Below are 14,034 nucleotides of genomic sequence, written 5' to 3' on the forward strand. Positions count from 1 at the left end.
GAACAAGAGCGCCTGTGGAAAGCGCAAAGGAGGTAGGCTTGCACTGTACGTGAACAAACTGTGGTGTCATCCAGGCCATGTGAACATTAAAATGTCCATCTATACAGCATTTTTTATTTTTTTAATATATCGGGAAAAATCTGATACCGATGTCTACCAATCACATTTTTCTGCTAATGTCAGGCAGATATTATCGGTGGTCCAATATTATCGGACGTCCCCAGTTTAAACAATGAAGAAGTTTCAGAAAACTGTGCGATGCTTCGGAAACTAACATGCCGACGTCAGCCAAACCAAAATCCAAGACTAGGAGATTAGTGCTGGAAATTTTGGCTCTTTTAAAAAGGGAACTTGCTTAAATGGATTTCTTTCCATAGCACGTGGACGGTAAATCCCTTATTTATCGTGGTTAATTGGTTCCAGACACGACCGTGATAAGTGAATTTCCACAAAGTAGAATTTATAAATGGAATATTTTTGTAGTTAGAGCGTAGAAAACCTGTTTTTGACCTTCTAAATACAGTCTTTAACATCATTAGAGCCTTTGTCCCTTGCCCATTGTCCAATGACACCATTGCAAGGCGTGTATGTAATCAAAATATACTTATTGTTTAAAAGTATTTGAATTTCCTTCCTCCAAAAAGAAGTGCTCCTGACCCAATATAGCTGAACCCCATTACTGCTCTTAAGGGTACAAACACCAGTACTTTTAGCCCAATGGACTACGTTCATAAACCTGGAAGGATGGAAAACACTGAAAAAAAAAAATATTTCTTCTTTGGTACCCCTTTGACAATCTGTTACTGTCCACGGAAAACAGAAGAAGTGTTACACTAGAGTCGGATAATTAGTCCTTTGGGCACATTAGTGTGGAATGTACCTCGAGGAATAAGACTGGAGGGGATAATGTATACCTACTCCTCGGGGAAAAATGACATCCTTTGTTCTTTAAGGGCTACAAAAGTCGCCTTTTTGTACAGTCGACTTCTGCACATCCCTGCACCTGATTGGTACAAATTAGCAAGACTACTCAGACTCCTTGCGCTATGCAAGTGTCACTGGAAACGATGCAGCAATCCAGCATGTTCCAGTTGGAAAAGGAACGGTTACCAACGCATCAGTCCCCCACAAAGCTGCTCCTTTTGGCATAAAACCCATCGCTCTAATAATAAAGTTGGCTGCGTAATCCTTGTGAGAGGTAATAAAAAGCGACTTCACTTACCTACACAGACACGCACACAAATATCTACGTACACAAGTGCGCTCGGCCCTGTGAGATACGCGCGCGTCTTTGCCGGTGATGCAAGCTGCATCTCAATACAACACGGGCCGTATGCTACATAATGCATTGCGTTCTCTGACTGTGCTTTCAGAGGTCCTTCTCACCTCCATCATTCCATTTTACTGACACCTCTGTGAGGCCTCTTTGGCGGGGAGGGAAAAAAAAAACTAAGACATACAGAAAAGAGATGTGTGTGGGGGAGGGGGGGGTATGTTGCGGCCGGTGAGCTCGGAAACATTGGTGCAGCATTATGTGGATGTGGACCCTAAGGGATGGAGAGCTAATTTAAACTTTACGGAGAACTCTGTTTGCTTTCACTGAAGATTTTAATGTATATACAGTCATATGGAAAAAATAGACTAGAACACCCCCTTGGGGTGTGTATGTACTGTATTAGTTTAAGTGAACTCTCCTACTCCTGTGAAAAGTGGTCAAAACATGCACCGCCACTGTTTTATCTGTGCTAATATTTGCTTCCAAATACACCGCATGGCGGCACTGTTGTTATACCTCATAAGCCAGATTGACCTGAAATTTCTCACACAGCTCAACGACCACTACAAAACACCCACTGTAACTTTAGATTGTGCCTCCAAATCACCACAAAATTTGGTACACACATTTAGGGACTCACAAGCACAACACATTTCAGCAACATTGGTTGAAAAAAACACCAACAAGCAAAACATCTTTGCAGGGGCGCCTGCAGGACTTAGCATCAAAATGTCCATAAGTCCATTTGTCTATTGATGGTAAAACTTTGAGGATATATTGTATGCACCCTAATGAGGATGAAGTGGTATAGAAAATGAATGAATGAATGAATGAATGCTAGCATGCTGTTTTGACCGCATCCCATCGGGGGCGCCACTTTTTTACAGTACAGTACAATAATCCCTCATTTATCGCAGTTAACTGGTTCTAGACCCGATCGTGAAATGTGAATTTCCGAAGTAGGATTCCTTATTTATAAATTGATATTTTCGTAGTTGGAGCACAGAAAACCTGTTTACGACCTTCTAAAAAATGTTTTAACATTAAACAACACCACTATAGTCACCTTTACACTCATATTACCCAATATAATAGACATAATAAAGTATAAGTAAGCCATAAATAAGACTTATACTGTGGTGTGTGTTGCTGTAAATGTGTTCCCTAGTGGGACACCTAGTGACCAGTGTAGAATACTACATATCATTCAGAGTCTTTGAATGCGTCTTCTGAATGCCTTGTATTTGTATTTTTCGTTCATTTAACCGTTTTTATGCTTGAAAATGCTTAATTTAGGCAAAAAAAAATGTAAAATGTACGTTAATATGCATATTTTGACTAATTATCGGCCGTAAGCAATGATTTTTTTAATTAATATTTTTTAAAACCGCAACAGAGAAATTCCAAGAAATGACTGCACTGAATAGTCACCAGCCTTTTTATTAGGTACACCTGCGCAATCTGAATACCAAAGCCCGTGCCTTCACAAAAATGGTAATGCCGTTTTGATGAAGTAGACAGAAAATGAATGCTGATTTTGGAAAAAAATGACTTCAAATGACTTTGTAAAAAAAAAAAAAAAAAAAAAAAGTTTGAATACCATCAAATTAGGTCGTTTTTGAGTTGCTGCCGCTGGGAACATTGCCTCCACTAAGCACAAACCTTGTCCAGATAACTTTTTTAAAGAAACACCACAGTCGTAAAAAAGATGAGTGGTGCACGACCACAAGCACTTCAAATAAGCACAATCACTCCAGGAAGTTAAAGTAAAAATATAAACCCAGGAGGGAAAACCGTGGATAAGTGTGCATACAGTTCCATGCAAGTGAATTCAATGTCTGGTTCATATTTGATAGGTCTGTGTTGAAGCATAGTGGAGGGAATGAGTGCTTTGCGGACAAAATGGCTGCCAAGCAGCTGCAACCAAACAAAGATGAAACCTTAGTTTGGATTTTGCAAAAGTTTTTAACTTTTTAAATGTACTAAATTGCTGGGACAAAGACTAAGTAGCAGTGAACGCAAACTTACCTTTTTATGCTGAATGAGTTCCATCCAGGTGTGAGGAGGCGACAGGACATAAGGAAAGATTTGCATCCAATCGTGTTGCTTTCACTTCCACGCTCCATGTGGCCTTGGCTGTGTTTCAACATGCACACTTCCATATTTACACTTGGCATTTTGGTGCATAAGTGTGTTCCACAAAGAAGTAAAGCAAATGCATTGCGCTGAGTACCCAGATGTTGCACTGCCTTCCCACCCTCATTCATCGCCATCTTGGCTACAAAGCAAGTATGCGGTGTACATATTGAAGTGTGTGAATTGACTTTCCCTCCACCTATGGGTCAACTTCCTGTTTCCGTCTTTTACTTCCTGGGTCACACTCTTCTAAGCTGCCTTGCCAGTCACTAGGCCAGGGGTGTCCTAACTTTTTCCAGTGAGGGCCACATACTGAAAAATGAAAGGATGAAATGCAAGGGCCACGTTGATATTTTGAGACAGATACTGTATGCTAAGAAGTTATATATACTGTATTTTTTTTAAAAAACTGCATCTCAGCTCTTTTTTCAATTTATTTTCGAAGTATTTCAACATTCTTCAATAATCGTCACTTTTCGAGTCCCATAATATTTTTACTTTATTCCATATTATTGTAACTTTTCCATCCATCCATCCATCTTCTATGCCGCTTATCCTCACAAGAGTCGTGGGTATGCTGGAGCCTATCCCAGCTGACTTTGGGCAAGAGGTGGGGTGCATCCTGGACTGGTCGCCAGCCAATCGCAGGGCAGTATTGTAAGTTTTCCCCAAGCTAATTTTCAAAAAAATATATATAAAATATATTTAATGTTATCAAATTACATCATTTTTCCTAATATTATGACAACTTTTTTCTTTAATATTTTGACTTGTAAAATTTAAGTTATTTTATCCTCATCTCTGCTGTTTTTAAATGTTATTTCTTTTCATTCTTCTTGTAAATTTTCTTCTCATAATTACGACTTTATTCCAATAATATTTTGACTTTACTTTTGTAACATAACTTTTTCCGCAACCCAACCCAAAAAAAAAAAAAAAAATTACAACTTTATTCTTGTTTTGTTTGTTTTTCCATAATATTACAGCTAAAAATATATATAAATATATCGATATATATAGTCTTTAATATTTCATATTTATGCTCCTGAAATGACCTTATTTTTCCTCATAATATTAAGCTATTCTTGTCAAAGAGTAAATATTGGGCCAAAAAAAAAAAAAGTATTTAAAATTTATTTAAATTGGGAAAAAAATGAAAAGAAAATATTGAGCAAAAATAATTGAATCTCAAATAAGGCTGAAATTGAATCTTTCATGGAGTCGGTGCTCCTGAGCGGTTGCAGCCGTTGCATCCCAATGCTGACGGTGCATAAATGATGCAGCACTCAAAGACATGTCAGATTTTGGCCTCCAGCAACTCCTACGAGTGGCAACGCTGCAGAGCCCGACTCGGAAGAGCGGAATACAGTCAGTGCATTCAAAAGCATCAATAACTGCTTACGCCGGAGCAGTAATCTCAACATTTGTCACATTTTATTGAGTTTTCCAGTGTTAAACGCGCCTTCAACACAAAAATGCACACAGTAGTGCGGGGAAGACGATGCAAAGAAAAGATCCTTGGATGCATCCTGGCGGGAATACGACTTGAGCAGGTTTAGCGTAATGAAGCTTCCTGGGATTGCGCAGCAGCATAAGAGTATCCGCGCCGCCATCTCGCTCTCCGTGCTGTCATACCAACGAGAGGTATGTTCATGTCTGCGACAAATGCCGCAAATGCCAATTTGTGCTTTTTAAAAGACATTCTTTATTTTTAATCAAGAAAGAAGACAAAGTGGATTGTTATTAGCAAAGATTCTGACACTTTCTGTCAGCACGCTGATTAGACGGAAATAGCACAAAGCCTTGCAGGATGAGAAAGAAGCATTGGGGATTTAAAAGGACATTTATTTGAAACAATACGTATAAAAAAAATCGTAGAAAGAAAATGGAAGGCGAATGAGTGAGGAGTGCTTATCATTTAATTGCATAGGAAACAGCACTGGACATCAGTGCAGATTGTCAGATGAGACAAATAGAAAATAAAAACAATGAATGTTTAATAGGAAAAGAGGCAGGCAGGAAGTGGTGGTGTGGAGATAATATTTACATTTATAAGAATATATTACCTCTCTCAGGGAGGACGTTTAGGTAAGGAAGCCTTGGAATATTATTTTTAACAATTAGAAAGTTGTTTTTTTTTTTAATTCAATTATTTGTTTATTTTACAGCGATTTCTCTGCCTAAAGTAAATAAATATCAGGTCAATAAAATAAGTAATTACATAAATAAAAAGTGAAATAATGTCCATTAATGAATGAAAATACAATTAATCCAGCATGATTTTATTTATCTATTTATAGATTCATTTCTTGAATTATGTATGTATTTATTTGACTTTAAATGTATTTAAGTACGTATGTATATATACACACACAGTACACACACACACACACCAATAACCATGCTTATTCTGCAAGATGCAATATTTAAATAATCAAATGTATATCATGTTGTTTAAATCGGAGGGTTTTTGTGCCAAAATTAAATATAGTCAATAAAATGAGTAAATTAAATAAATAAAACATGAAGTAGTTTATAAAATTGCTCATTAATTACGCACTGTTTTATATATTTCATGACAAATCTTTTTTTTTTTTTTTTTTTTAAATCACACATGCTGTGTAGACTAATAATCAAGCTTATGCTGCATGATGCAACATTTAAATAATCAAATGTATTTATTTAATTTTGTTTAACTTGGGAGGTTTTTGCATCAAAATTAAATATAGTCACTAAAATGAGTAAATAAAATAAAAAAGTAAAATCATTTATTAAATTGTCCATTAAAAACTGCAACTTTTATACGGTTCAATGAAAGTAAAATAATGAGAGAAAGAAATCTAATGAAAGATATAAATCAATGGGTTTTAAAGCATTTCTTTTGTTTTTATTGAACTCTATATGGCTGCACAGTGGCCTAGTGGTTAGCATGTTGGCCATGTTGGAGATCAGGAAGATCTGGGTTCGAATCTCTGTTGGGCATCTCTGTGTGGAGTTTGCATGTTCTCCCCGGACTCCAGTTTCCTCTCACATTCCAAAAACATGCACGTTAGGTTAATTGGCGACTCCAAATTGTCCATAGGTATGAATGTGAGTGTGAATGGTTGTTTGTCTATATGTGCCCTGTGATTGGCTGGCGGCCAGTCCAGGGTGTACCCCGCCTCTCACCCCAAGTCGGCTGGGATAGGCTCCAGCATACCCGTGACCCTAATGAGGATAAGCGGCATAGAAGATGGATGGATGAATTGTATATGCTGTATACACCAAAAAGCAATATTATGCTGCAATTGTTTTTTTTTGGACATTTACATTCCCTAAGCATCCATTTGACACATTTGAGTGTATTATTATGCAATGCAGCAATAAAATAAAATAAAACAAGACATATTGTTAAATTAGAACCTCCCTGACAGCGTCAGTGAAAAGTGAGTCTTATTATCGCATGTAAAGTCAGAATGCTGGGTGTTTTGGAGCTCATTACATTGTTGCAGGTGTACCTAACAAAGCGTGCGCACATGCATGTGGAGCAGGGCGTGATTCGGTGATTATTTATAATAACAGAAGTTAACACCCACTGCAGGAGCGCAAGCACACCTCCCCGAAGGAGGACAACATGCAGCCTTTTCACCTTACTATTTATACTCAGCTGATTAGCGTCACCGCAGCGCTTTGTGCACGTTGCTGCCTGCAACATTAGGTGCTGCACTGTGGGCCAAGCACCACTTTTAAAGAAACCATTTCAAAAGAAGCTCTGTATGATTAGACGGTCTGGGGGTTAAAAAGGTTGAGTGCCATCAGGGGTCTCAAACTCAAACAACTGCAAAGCATGCTCGCGAGCCACAAGCACTCGCAGTGACTGGAACGATGGCGGCTCTGGGCATGCTGTCATGTTGACAAGTTCATCACTTGCTTGAAATGTGATTCCAGACTGAATACTTGATGCGACCCAGCCTCAGCCAGGCTCTACTTTAAGTTGGAGTTTGAGATGCCCGATTTACATGATTTAATACAACTCCATTATATTTGATTGCGTTGAGTTTGGCACGTACTGTCAGTCGGGATTTGCGGGAAACGAGCGCAGTTATTCAACAAAATAGTGCTTAACTTTTTGTACAGTTGCCTACTAAATCCTGCTGAGTGCAAGTTGTGTTCAAAGATGATTTTAGATGTATTAGAGATGACTTCCTATTTTGGCAAAGCACTCGAGTGTCTCACTGAACACTGAAGACCAAGTGAAGTGTAAATCACTGCTCATGGATGTTTAATTCTGTCCCGCGGCTTAAATCAAATGTTTGTCAAGGAGGACCCCCCACCCGCCGCACCCCCACCCGCCCGCCTTTCCCCAAACAGTCGCTCTGTTGTTTTACGAGGCTTACAAATGCAAATGGGAAGCTAAAAGCGTACTGTGCATGCAATCATCTTGTTTGTACTGTTGCAAAATAATATTAGGTTTCCACAATCAAGGTTGTGGCGCTGGAGCGAGGCTAACTTGTGCGGCTAGTGGGCGGGCGGCAGCTAGGGAAGCGCTCAAGCGTTGACACAAAATCAACGGTGTCTGGCGCCCGAGATGACGAGGTCAAAAGGAGATGGCGGAGGACTCTTAATTAAAAGTCACTGCGCGGTACGACCCGAATTCAGGCGGTGCGCTCATTTCTTGGCTGACAAAGAATCATTACATTAGATGTCAGCGCCGATCAATATTCCGACAGGGTGAGGTACCCTTGGTCCTTGCCTCCCCCTCCCCCGAACCTGTGCGCGGACTGCAAACCTGAGGCGGCAAAAGAAGGATGGGGTCAAAGCTTTGTATCCTGTCTCGGCAGCCCAGACGGGGCCTCCCGATCGCTCTTCGTGCGGACCAGCGAGACATCATTAAATCCTTTCTCACTGCTTTACAGTGCATAATTCATATCTAGCCGCTGAAATATAAATGTTGCTGTGTTGCAGAAAAGTCTGCCAGGCGCAAGACGAGGGGCCACCGTGAGCCGTGCGGGAGGTGCGAGCTTCGAGCCTGCAGGTGAGCTGACTTCTCTGGAAGAAGAGCCATTTGGAATGTTACGTCCTTATTAAGATGTGCGGGGAGGATATAAACAAAGATGGCCGCCTGATTCTCATGCACAATTTACTGCAAGACTTTCTAGCGTATGTTGTCTGGAAGACGTGCGCTTCTGTTGGCTTTCACACCAAATTATGCATTTGTAAACACAACTGACGGTCTTGTTTGTCGTTTCACAAACGAGTGGAGGTAAGTGTTGTCAGTGTTGTCCTGGAATGAACCAACACCTAACGTTAGACTGGGGCTGATACAACGTCCATTGTTTGGAGGAGCAGATTGCTGCAAGATAGTCCAGTTTGCACATAATAATACGGGACGTACTGCTTGCAAACGAGTGGAACGCAGATTACCGTAAATACTCCAATGAATGCCCCTATTCAATGAAAGGTGCTACCAGCCTTGATTACACAGCTGTTCGAATGTACTGCAAGCATTATGTCCACCCTCTTCCCTAAGCCATGCCCGACGTAACAAACGCACGCACACTAGTTACATTGGTGGCAACTAATGATGGTGGTTTGACAAAGTTTAGCTTCTAACATAAGCTTTCAATGTTTAGCATAACGGCAGAATGACATGTACATAAATCCAATCATCCCTCACAGTTAATCGGTTCCAGAATTTCTTAACATATTTTTATTACAAAACGTTAGCATGCTAGCATGCTCTCAAAATGGGAACTAGAAGTCATTGTCCAACAGCTCGGTCGCCCGTCTAGAACGCCATCAGCGACTACAGATGAGTCTGTAGTTCTTTGCCAACTAATACAGTTACGCCACAAGTCTCTGCTTTTCTTATTGATCATGGCTGCAAAATAAGATAAAATGGAGCCAGCATTTGATGAATAAGGTGAGAAACACGACTGAATTTGAGAAGTAACTCACAGCAAAACAAAAGGTGGTGCTTGCATGGATCTCACTGCCTCAAAGCTGTCTTTGTCAGGTCTTCAATGAAAGTAAAGTATGTTCATTTATCCCTTCCGTTCCTCATTTATATGCATTTACATTTTTTGTGCATGTAAAACTATAATTGCTGTATATTAAAAGCGTTTTGTGTTAACATTTTTGGGTCTTCACACTAACCGATGTTCTACTTGTCAAATTCTGACTTTTTCAAGGGCCTTTGACTTTAGAGGTTCTGTTGTATGCTGGTTGGGTGCAGTAAAAAATAAAGTCATGCTCCTGTATATGCACAGCGGACCTTTCGGTAGGTAGCGCATGTAAATGAACATGTGTCAGAGTGGCTGCGAGCGTCACTCGCTGTGTCTTTCAGCAGCATTTAAGTGAACTGCTCCTCCTGTGCACTGAACTCAAAACACTGACTCACTGTCACTCCTCTTTTTTTTAATCTACCTGTCTTAGAAGACACATTCAAAACAAGCCGGAAACATGATGCATCAGCCATCCAGCCAGCATCATGTTGACCACGTAGCACTCTCGCTTAGCAACCCCTCCACCGTGCCGCACCACGATGCAGTCAAAATGTCATTTAGAGTTTAACGTTGATCACAGAGTAATAATACGAGGCCTTGTGTGCTTTTACTATTCAACTGTGCCGATGCTGTGATGTGATGCGCGCCACAGTGGATCTCGTCACGGCGGCCTTGAGAGCAACTTCCTCGCCTCCTGCTAATGACACGCTGGTGGAGATGATGCTCTCTATGATGCTCGCTCATTTTACCTTTGCTGTCACAACACAGCAAGCTGAATGTAGCACGTAATGAATAATATAGCAGGAGACCAACAGCAGGGTAATTACAGGATAATGAATGCACCTGCGTTTTGCCGACAATGTCAGGGAGAGGGGGAGGGGGGGGAATAAAAAGACCCACAATATGCTGGAAATCAGTGCTGCTCATCCCAGGAGAGCTCTAACACACACACACACACACACACACACACACTTCCCTGTAGTGTGTGTTTTTTAACAGACTCAGTTTGACTTGTCTGAACAGGATCTATTTTCTGTTGGTTGGAGCTAAAATAAACCAATAGTAACACACAAGTACGGATTCATAAATTCACCAAAGACTGACAATACAGTAGACTTGGAGCGAAAAATACAAAAAGACAAAATTCAACAAAAGATGTGTCCTTTAAAGCCAGTTCGGCCCCGCCCACGGACCGGTGCCGAGGGAAGCTTTCACGTGCAATGAAAAAAAGAAATGTACTTAAAAAAAATACATTTGTAAATAACTACATCATATTTTCTGTAAATGCATATCGATTTTGGAAATAATGGCCATTATTTTATTTTAAAAAATACAATGTTACAAATCGTATAGTTTTTGCATGTACCGTATGTGTTTGTTTAGAGCGGCAGCCTTTCACTTTGTTCGAAAGTCCTTGAACGCACCTTTGTGCGTGCGCCAACTTTCTCCCACGCTGCACAGAGAGTATTACAAGCGCGTAATTTGCACGGGGGGAACAGGGGTCATGACCCCCGCAGAAATCTGATCCAGCCAATATAACCCCCCGAATATAACCACATCTTTCCGATTTGCTAAAAATATGCATTGTCTTGCATTAATAACTAGTTGATTTTCTTTATTTATATCATTTTCCAGCAAAACATAGCATGTTTAATCATCCGGTAACGTAACCCCCTCGCTGAATACTTGGTATTACCCAACCCGCTTTCTCTACCTACTGTTCACTATTTTCTGTATGTTTGCATGGATGGAGACAGCAGAACTGCGGAAAAATGAAAAGAGCACTAAAAAGGCTGACAGACAACTATTTTTCATTGTTGGTCGACAGATAAACCTCATAAAAAAAGAAATAATCCTGATCAAGAGAGGTACAGTAAATACCCGTATTGTTAAGTTAGGTGATGATTTGTGACTGGAGTTGGCAAGCTAGTTGTTGGATTGCCAGTGGCCTGTGAGGTGAAGCCACAGCGTGTCAGGGATGTACTGTGTAGGACCAATGTCAGTTTTGCAGACTTTCCTCCAATACACAGTGTTGGGTAGCGGCGTTACTAGTTTAACTACATTTCTCGGTTGAGTGATGGTAACGTTGCCGTTTTCCACATTTTTATCACTAAACATCCTTTCTTGTTAGCATCCTTAGCTTGCTAAGACATGGAAACAGGAACCGGAAGTCATCTCTAGCGCCCGTCTATGTTGTCATCAGCGGTTGACTCTAGTTTCTAACTAACATGGTTACATAAAATACACACAAAAAAATGTGGATGTTAACCAAAACACACACTAACTGGAGCGTATGCTAACCGAGGTTCCACTGTAAATAAATAAATACAATATTTTTAAAATGCCTAGCACAAATAAAATGCATAGTATTATTAAGAATAACAATAATACACAAGGGTTTATAAAGTAACCCATAAGATAACAGCATAAGATAGTATTGGCAAAGAGCACTTTTATGAAATTCTGTTTAAATCACCCTGAATTAGTTTTCTGCCCCCTTGTGGGCTCCTCCTGCACCACCACTTTAATGATCCTGCATCAGCAAGTTGCTATGCATAATGAATGAAGCCAGAGTCTATCCAGCCACATAAGAAATGAATGCTTGGTTTGTACTATACTATGCACTACACTTGTTGAATAGTTCAGGTCGTTTTCTTCTTTTTAATCCAACTTTAACTTCCCTACAGAGAAATCAAGGATGTTTTTGGAAACATACTTCAAAATAATTATTTATTCATTTATTTTCACAGTATTTTCCCCATGTACAACAACTCCATAAATCCGAGACAAATGACGACATGAAGTGATATGAACACTTCTGGTTAAGCATCATTCAAAAAGTGGAATTTCAAAGACCATTTTCATAGCGATAATCAAAATGTACAGACTCTTATCTTCACCCATTTTCCACGTCAAAACTTCCACGGAGCGGGCCTGAATGTTTCATGCGCAATCCTCTTGAGTGTGCTTGAACTCTGGATGATGCACGGCAACACTCCAATGAACCCAGAAGAAAGACCATGAACGCAATGTAAATGACAGCTCTGACGTTTGCAATTTTTTAGCTAGTGTCCTGGATTCTCTTTATCACTCTCTCTCTCTCTCTCTCTTTGCAGCCGCTTGACAGGTCCTTACCTTTGCCTCAGTGTCCCACATGGCTTTTTAATGCATCTATAATGCTGCAAACATTAGCACAGTTAATCGTCCAATAGAATAAATAATCAGTCATAACAAACATATTCTTTGATTAATACCATTTTTGTGTTGGATTTGATTAGATTAGTGGTGCAGGTGGGTGTACCTATTAAAATGGCCAGAGGGTGTTTTAGGCCACTAATGCCTTCTGGGAACTCTAGCAGGCTGAGCAACGACCTTGTCCCGGACAATCTTTCAAAGTAATTGAGCCGGGATACTGATGACAGTTGAGAAATGTCGAGCCGCACCGCTGAGGATACATCATTGGCTAAAATTGGCGTCATATTGACCCCCCTTGAAAGGAATGAACTCATTCTGGCGGTGGCGGCAGCCATCAGACAGAGACATGCAGGAACACCCACAAGCAGCGGCTGTTTGGTTTTGGGGTTGTCTAATAAGCATTGAAATAGACTGGAACCTCAAAAGTAGAATAATAATAATAACAACGAGAGCAGTGGTGCTCAATAGGCGGCTGGCCACAGCTTCTTATCCGGCCCAACAAACGTGGGAGAACAAGAAATAACTATAGTGTTTTTTAGTGTTGCATGTCAGCCGATTGGGATTCTGGACATCTGGGGGCCCTTAGCTATTTAAGGACTTGACATGTGGTGTGTGGTGTCTGCCATCTTTGTGGAAGCACCCATCATGTTTGTGTACTGCTCATCTTCCCCAAAAAGAGTCACTTTTCCCTATGAAATAGTTTACGGGAGTAAGAACTCACTGTTCAAATACAAACTGTGAGCTCCCAGCGCTTGTGTGCCTCCTGGTGAATATTCTACTTGATAGAACATTAATTTAAAATCACTGAGGCCACTTCTACTTTTCTTTCTTGTTGTGCCCCACGAGTCCGCTCTGCCGCTCTGCTGACGACAGCCGGGAAGGACTCAGCGTCCGGATGCTTTACAGCATCGCTCACTGTGGCTCCACATTGTTGCGCACTGCTGCTCTTTATTATTATTGCATGTATCTTGAAGACGTCAAGACGAGGCGTAGCGGCCACAAATAAAAGATGTTCCTTGGACCGCTTTAAAGAAAAAGAAAAAAGAAAAAAAAGAAAGCCGTAGCGCAGAAAAAATGTAAAAGACGTCAAGCTAACAGGTTCGCAAAGTAGGCAACTATATTTTGTTTTACAATTATTATGTATGTTTTAAGGCTGTAAAACCCCTCACCATTTAACATGAAAAAAAAACATGCAAAATTGCACTTAAAAAAAAAAAAAAAATCAGCAAAACAGCGAATCTGCAAAAGGTGAACCGCGATGCAGCGATACTATCATTATCATTGGGCTCTTACGAGCTACCATAAGACAACATCAGCAAAGTAACCTCAAAATGATGCTACACTGACTTGTAATGATGAGCTCTATTGTTGCCATGGTGACCCGTGATCCCGCCCATCCTTGGATGGCCTGTAATAGTGGTGTCTTACCGCGAGCGTTACCAT

At 40.4% G+C, this 14,034-nt stretch overlaps 1 protein-coding gene across 1 annotated transcript in view; it reads left to right on the forward strand.

Moving 5' to 3' along the window:
• kdm8 (lysine (K)-specific demethylase 8) overlaps positions 1-14,034 on the forward strand; it is a 224,356-nt gene that overhangs the window by 118,970 nt on the left and 91,352 nt on the right. The window contains exon 2 of the mRNA XM_054759383.1: positions 8,357-8,426. The gene's annotated coding sequence lies outside the window, so the exon portion shown is untranslated. The remainder of the gene's footprint in view (positions 1-8,356; positions 8,427-14,034) is intronic.

This window comes from Dunckerocampus dactyliophorus, chromosome 18, assembly GCF_027744805.1.
Source record: "Dunckerocampus dactyliophorus isolate RoL2022-P2 chromosome 18, RoL_Ddac_1.1, whole genome shotgun sequence".
In the NCBI taxonomy this organism is placed as follows: Eukaryota; Metazoa; Chordata; class Actinopteri; order Syngnathiformes; family Syngnathidae; genus Dunckerocampus; species Dunckerocampus dactyliophorus.